Source organism: Triticum urartu, chromosome 6A (assembly GCF_056163025.1).
Source record: "Triticum urartu cultivar PI428250 chromosome 6A, HENAU_Tu73, whole genome shotgun sequence".
In the NCBI taxonomy this organism is placed as follows: domain Eukaryota; kingdom Viridiplantae; phylum Streptophyta; class Magnoliopsida; order Poales; family Poaceae; genus Triticum; species Triticum urartu.
Window position 1 is genome coordinate 191089895 of NC_141878.1, and position 7949 is coordinate 191097843.

Genomic DNA, 7949 nt, shown 5'->3' on the forward strand with positions numbered 1-7949 from the left:
GGCATAAACATATGAACATGATGAGACTAGCATGCAACATGATGAAACTATCATGCACCAACTTACTCTGTGTAACACCCCGGATATGATTTTCCTAATATGTAATACAACTCTTGTCGTTTCCGGCGTTAAGTTATTTTATTTTCTCGGGTTCGGGATTTTATCTCCGTGTGTTGTTGTCGTTGTCATGCATCTCATATCATGTCATCATGTGCATTGCATTTGCATACGTGTTCATCTCATGCATTCGAGCATTTTCCCCGTTGCCCATTTTGCATTCCGGCGCTCCGTTCTCCTCCGGTGGTCATTTCTACCTTTCTTTCGTGTGTGGGGATTAAACATTTCCGGATTGGACCGAGACTTGCCAAGCGGCCTTGGTTTACTACCGGTAGACCGCCTGTCAAGTTTCGTACCATTTGGACTTCGTTTGATGCTCCAACGGTTAACCGAGGGACCGAGAAGGCCTCGTGTGTGTTGCAGCCCAACACCCCTCCATTTTGGTCCAAAACCCACCAAAACCTTCTCCATCATCTAGAGCGTTCGATCACGATCGCGTGGCCTAAAACTGCACCTTATTTGGACTCTCCAAGCTCCCTCTATGCCTATATAAAGACCCCCCGAAATTTCTCCTTCCCCTTCCTCCCGAAACCCTAGATCCACTTCATCCGCCGCCGCCGGACATCTTCGCCACCGACGGACACGTCCGGATCCGCCGGCCCGCGCCACTCCGCGCGCGCCACGTGGCCATCACCGCCTCCCTCCGCCGCCAGCCCGGGGAGCCCGGATCGGGCCCCCGCGAGCCCGAAGCCGCCGCCGCCTACCTCCTCGCCTGCGCCGCCCTTCGTCCGCCGTGCCGGCGAGCGCCGCCCGCGCCGCCAGACCTTCCTCGTCGGCCGCCGCACTACCCCACCGCCGCAGCGAGCTTGCCGGCAACCTCGCCGCGCCGTCCGCACCGGCGACCTTCCTCTCCACCGCCCAACGATCGCCGGCGCCGCCTCCGTTCATCTCTGGCAAGTCCCTCTCCGGCGCAGAACCCACCTCACTCCGGCTGCCCCGACAACTCTGGCGCTGATTCCGGCGATCCTCGGGAACTGTGCTGCTACAGTACCCTCAGATCCAGATCTGGATCTCGGGTTGACTTTTATCCCTAACCCTAATTATTTTGCTATGTTCATCATGTCGTAACTCCGCATCCGTAGCTCCGTTTTGGGATATAGCATATCAAAATGTTCGTCTCAGAGATAACATCATTTCATCTCACTGAATCATTTTCATTTGAGTTCATCTTGATGCCCGAAATGCTATTGGAAGAATGCTATTTGAGATAATTGTCAGATCTGCTGCTCCAATTAGCTATTTGTCATTTTTGCCATGATTAATGTGTGCATGATATGCCCCTGAGCTCTACATGAGTTTTGTTATATGTTTTGCCATATATCCAGAGGTGCAACCCATATATTTTTGTGATGTGTGTGGTGACTAGAACAAGCTTGCAAAGTGGTGCATTCGTTAATGCTGATTTCAGGGACTTAGCATTTCCACTAAGTCCTTGATCTGTTTATCTCAATATGCCATATGTTCATGTTGTTTCCTAGTGATCCGTGCCTCTTTTGAGGATGATCAGTAAGGATGTTTTGTTAATCTTGTAGTGGTCTTTCCATCCATGTCTTTGTTTGCAATTATGGAGCACCCTAGCTTGAGTCAATCGAGCTCTACTTTTTTCATTTCGTGAATCTGGGCAGATTGTCTACTTGTTAGCGATTTTGCCGAGGATGTTGTAGTTGATCCGTGCATGCTACGCTATTGTTCTTGCCATGTCTAGCTTGTATTTTGTATATTCTTGATCGGTGTATGCTTAGATTGTCATGACTTGCTCCGTAGTGAGTGCATCAAGCTCGTAAACATGCCTACTTGATATCTGTTTCAGCATGCTCCAGTTTTCACAAAGTCTGTGATCTGATTATGTTTTTTCCATGTTCACATGCTTGCAAATGTATTTTCTGATCCCTTTTGGCTCAAGGTCACTAAGGGACTTTTGTTAAGCTCCTTGAGTAGCTCCATGCCATGCTTTACTTTCCCATGTTCAGGTCCTGTAGCATATAGTTTTTCATTCTCCAAAGTGTGCTACCTGATCTGAGATTTCAGACAAGTGTTAATTTCACTAAGTCTGAAATCTGTTTACCAAATGCATTTTTGCCATGCTTGTTTGAACCTGTTAATGGATGAATTGGCCATAGCTCAGTGTTCCTCTTTTGCTAAGCATCATGAATGGATCCCTGCCATGTATTTTGATGCCATGTTTGGGTGTTGTAGCATGTTCATCTTGTTGCATTTAGATGGCTACTTGCTGTAAATCGCAGAACGTGGTCATATTTGAATTGCTTGCCATTTCCTAACCGTAACTCCGATTCCGGCGTTCTTTGTATCGTATTCAAGCGATTTCATCTCACCTTTCCAGTGGCACACTTGGATTTCCAAGTTGAGGCCAGGTTCATTCATTTCTTGTCAAATCTTGCATATGCATCACATATTGCATCCCGCATAGCATACCATCTTTGCATCATATTGTTTGAGCTTTGCACGTGGTTGATTGCGTTCAGTTTGCTTATTTGTCTTGTTTGGGTAGAGCCAGGAGACGAGTTCGCTAACGAGGAGCCCGTTGAGTTTGCTTTCGAGGATCCAGTCAACTCTGACAACTTTGCAGGCAAGATGATCATACCCTCGAAATCACTACTATCTTTGCTTTGCTAGATGCTCGCTCTTTTGCTATGCCTATGCTGCGATGCCTACCACTTGCTTATCATGCCTCCCAAATTGCCATGTCAAACCTCTAACCCACCATGTCCTAGCAAACCGTTGATTGGCTATGTTACCGCTTTGCTCAGCCCCTTTTATAGCGTTGTTAGTTGCAGGTGAAGATTGGAGCCCGTTCCTTGTTGGAACATTATTTACTTGTTGGGATATCATTATATTATCTTGTTATCTTAATGCATCTATATACTTGGTAAAGGGTGGAAGGCTCGGCCTCTCGCCTAGTGTTTTGTTCCACTCTTGCCGCCCTAGTTTCCGTCATATCGGTGTTATGTTCCCGGATTTTTGCGTTCCTTACGCGGTTGGGTGATAATGGGAACCCCTTGATAGTTCGCCTTGATTAAAGCCTTTCCAGCAATGCCCAACCTTGGTTTTACCATTTGCCACCTAGCCTTTTTCCCTTGGGTTTCGCGGACTCAAGGGTCATCTTTATTTTAAACCCCCGAGCCAGTGCTTCTCTAAGTGTTGGTCCAACCTAGAGCACCGTGCGGGGCCGTCCCTTGGCAACTTGGGTTACGTTGGCTTCCGTACGCTTAGCTTATCCGGTGTGCCCTGAGAACGAGATATGTGCAGCTCCTTTCGGGATTTGTCGGCACAGCGGGTGGTGTTGCTGGATTGATTTTAACTTGTCGAAGTGTCTCGTAGAACCGGAATACCGAGTCTGATCGGAATGTCTCGGGAGAAGGTCTATTCCTTCGTTGACCGTGAGAGCTTGTCATGGGCAAAGTTGGGACTCCCCTGCAGGGATTGAACTTTCGAAAGCCGTGCCCGCGGTTATGGGCAGATGGGAATTTTTTAATATCCGATTGTAGATAACTTGAACCTTAACTTAATTAAAATGAATCAACTGTGTGAGTTACCATGATGGTCTCTTCTTGGCGGAGTCCGGGAAGCGAACACGGTGTTGGAGTAATGCTTGCCGCAGGTTGTTCTCTAGTTACTCGTTCGCGCTTTGCCCTCTCTTCTCGCTCTCTTTTGCGAATAGGTTAGCCACCATATATGCTAGTTGCTTGATGCAGCTCCACATATTTACCTTGCCTTACCTATAAGCTTAAATAGTCTTGATCACGAGGTTGCGAGATTGTTGGGTCCCTGTGGCTCATGGATTACTTCCAAACCAGATGCAGGGCCTGACGATTCCGTTCCAGATGATGCGCATGAGCTCAAGTGGGAGTTCGATGAAGCTTCCCGCCGTTACTATGTGTCTTTCCCTAATGATCAGTAGTGCTGCCCAGTTGGGGTGATCGGGACCGTGTCGCATGTTGGGTTTATCTTTTATTTTGGCGTCGTAGTCGGGCCATGAGTGTTTGAATGTTGTAATGCTATTTATGTACTTTGATTGACGTGGCGAGTGTAAGCCAACTATGTATCTCCCCTTTTATTGTCTATATTACATGGGATGTTGTGAAGATTTCCTAACTTGCGACATTGCTTTCAATGCGGTTATGTCTCTAAGTCGTGCCTCGACACATGGGAGCTATAGCCGCATCGAGGGCGTTACAAGTTGGTATCAGAGCCTTCCCCGACCTTAGGAGCCCCATTGCTTGATCGTTTTTAGCAGTCGTTGTTGAGTCTAGAAAAATGTTTTGAGTCATTTAGGAATTATATATCGGATAGTTTAGGAATTCTTTTTACTCCCCAGTCTCCTCATCGCTCTGGTAAGGCATCCTGACGTAGAGTTTTGACTCTTCTCTTCTCAAATTTCACTAAAAAAATTTAGAATCACGCGGGTATCTTGGAATCGTTCCGATGGTTTTGTGACGAGAACATTGTTCTTGGTGCCTCCTGTCTTTAGGGGTTGTGGCAGTGTCCCGGGGAGTAGAGCTCCGAGGTGTTGTCGTCACAATTTTATCGTTGCAGTTCTGGAATACCTGAGTTTAGTACGCCGACATCGAAAATCTCTTTTATGCAGTTCGTTGGTGAGATAACCTCGACGCCACCCAGTACTGGGGCGGGAGTTCGGGAGTATCGCCATAACTTGTATAACGGATGCTTTTCGAAGGTTGAGGTAGATGGTTTCCGAAGTTTTTCTCGGTTATGTGTTGAAGGATGGATACAGCTGGATGTAGGATTTGCTAGATTTGGGTGAGATATTATGCTTCCCCTGTATCCCCAACACCTGATTGCATAACTGGAAAGGTTCAGGAGTTTCATAGGGGGGAATTCTTGTAGCTCTAGTTCTTCTTCCACGGATATTTGGTTTGAGATTGGGATTTCTTACCGAGTATTCGTTCTTGATCCGTACCTTGTTGATTTATTCCTCTACCTAAATTCTAAGTGGCTTCTCAATTTGTGGATATGTGACCATTTCAAGTGGAATGCATTCGTTCATTTTGTTCGGATGTGAAGACTATATGTTGCAATTTCAACCCGTTTGATTCAGCTTCATTTTATCTGTCAATGTGCTAACGGTTGTCACCCTCTTCAGGATGGCTCCCGCTAAGAGCACCAATCAGAATCAGAATCAGGATCTACCACCACCTCCTCCTCCTCCGGAGGCATGGCAAGCTGTGATGGCCGCAACCAATGCAAACACACAGTTGATCATGCAAATTCTTCAAGAGTGCAATCAAGCGAACCAAGGCAACCAAGGCAACAATCAGAATCACTTTGCTACACTCAACCAGTTCCTTGCTAACGGGCCAAAGACTTTCAGCAATTGTGTTGAGGCAACTGATGCTGACGATTGGCTCGTGGATCTGTGCAAGCATTTCGAGTGCAGTAACGTCAGGCCTGAGGACTGAAAGTGCGTTATATCGACTAGAGGGGGGTGAATAGGCGATTTTTATGAAAGTCTTCAAAACGTGGAAGTTTCGAAGACAAACGATAGAAATAAACCTATTACCATGCAGCGGAAGGTAGACTACACTAGGCAAGCCATAGTCAAGTATTCAAGTGAGAGCACAATGACTAATAGCAGCAATGCAGTAAGGATCAGGTAGGAAGATATTATGAAGCCAAACAGAACACGCAGTCACTTAGTGAAGACAAAAGATAGTGCAATCATACAATGACTTCACAAGGAGTAACAGTAAGTAGAGGGACGGGAAGGATGAAGCCAGTGACTCGTTGAAGACAATGATTTGTTGGACCAGTTCCAGTTGCTGTGACAACTGTACGTCTGGTTAGGGCGGCTAGGTATTTAAACCTGAGGACACACAGTCCCGGACACACAGTCCTGAACACGCAACTCAGGACACCCAGTCCTCACCGTATTCCCCTTGAGCTAAGGTCACACAGACCTCGCCCAATCACTCTGGTAAGTCTTCAAGGTAGACTCCCAAACCTTCACGGACTTCATTCACCGGCGATCCACAATGTCTCTTGGATGCTCAGAACGCGACGCCTAACCGGCTGGAGGATGCACAGTCCTCAAGTGTAATAAGTCTTCAGATCACACAGACACGAAGACTTAAGTGATGCCTAATTCTCTTTGCCTCTGGGTGGTTAGGGCTTTATCCTCGCAAGGAATTCTCTCTCAAAGGCTTCGAGGTGGGTTGCTCTCAAACGACAAAAGCCGTACACTAACTCGGAGCAGCCAACCGTTTATGGTTGTAGGGGGTGGGCTATTTATAGCCACTAGGCAACCCGACCTGGTTTGTCCGAAATGACCCTGGGTCACTAAGGAACTGACACGTGTTCCAACGGTCAGATTTCAAACTCACATGGCAACTTTACTTGGGCTACAAGCAAAGCTGACTTGTCCGACTCTGGACAAGATTCGCTCTCATAGTCTTCACTCGAAGACATAGGTTTTGTTTAAGCATCACTTCAGTCATTCTGAATGGTTCTCTTGGACCCCACTTAACAGTACGGTGGTTCCTATGACTCAACAAGGAAGAGGAAAAAGAGCTATGAAAGATCTAAGTCTTCGAGCTCCATAGGCTTCATGCGATGTCTTCTCTTGTCATAGTCTTCAATGTGAATATCTTCATATACCACCTTTGACATCAATGTCTTCATACATTTTTAGGGGTCATCTCTGGTAAGAAAACCGAATCAATGAGGGACTTCTACCTGTGTTATCCTGCAATTCTCACAAACACATTAGTCCCTCAACTAGGTTTGTCGTCAATACTCCAAAACCAACTAGGGGTGGCACTAGATGCACTTAAAATCTCCCCCCTTTTGGTGATTGATGACAAACTAGTTGAAGTTTTCAACGGGGAATATAATATGTGAAATTGTAAAGGATAAGGAATTGTCTTCATAAGTTGCAAGGGCTCCCCCTGAAGATGTGCATATAAGTAATTTGCTTTTGGAATGCAAATGCACATGGCAGGTTGTGCTTGTGGAGATCCTCTTCAACTTATGATGACAATCCACTATGCATGTGAAGGTATGTGAAGATAATGACATGCATAATGGAAAATGGACGTCTACAAAATGATCTAAGTGCGTAATTTATCGTCGCACATGCGGAATTTATCATCGCATCACAAAATGGCAAATAGGTAGCAGACGACAATCAAGTTTAAGTGTTACAACTCAAAGAACCAAATGTATCAAAACGAGAGTTGTAAACACGAAGCAAAATATAAAGCACCCGCCCATATAGACCCGCTTGAAGACTATCAAACTCATATGCTTCTCCCCCTTTTGTTAGTAAGGACCAAAAAGGTTTGAAGACATAGAGCATCTACTCGTTCCCATGAAGAGTAGGTGAAGCAGCAGGGTCGTTGGTGGTGTTTGGCGGTGCAGAAGAGCTTGGAGCAGAGTCGAAGCGTGCTGAAGGAGGTGGCGGTGAAGTAGCATCGTCTTCATCCTCGATCACTCTGGCATTCACAGTTGCAGCAGAGGAAGAGAACTCAGAGTCTTCAAGAGATGGAGTTCGTCGCAGCACTGCCCTTCGAGGAGGTGTGGAGTCGAACTTGAAGCGCTCAGAGAAGCCATCCTCTTGAAGATCATCTTCAGAACACATCAGCGTCAGACCTTTCCATGTGTGGCGAGAGGTTTCATGGGCAACAAAAGCATTCTTGGTGGCAAGATTGCGAATGTGATTAACATCCACCAAGAAGCTTTGCATTTGACGCTTCAGCCAGTCATGATGCCTATCCTGTTTCTGATGAAGAGCCACAAGAAGCTCTCGGTCATTGAGAACACGAGTGCGCTTCTTGGGTCGTGGAGCAGTTGTACTG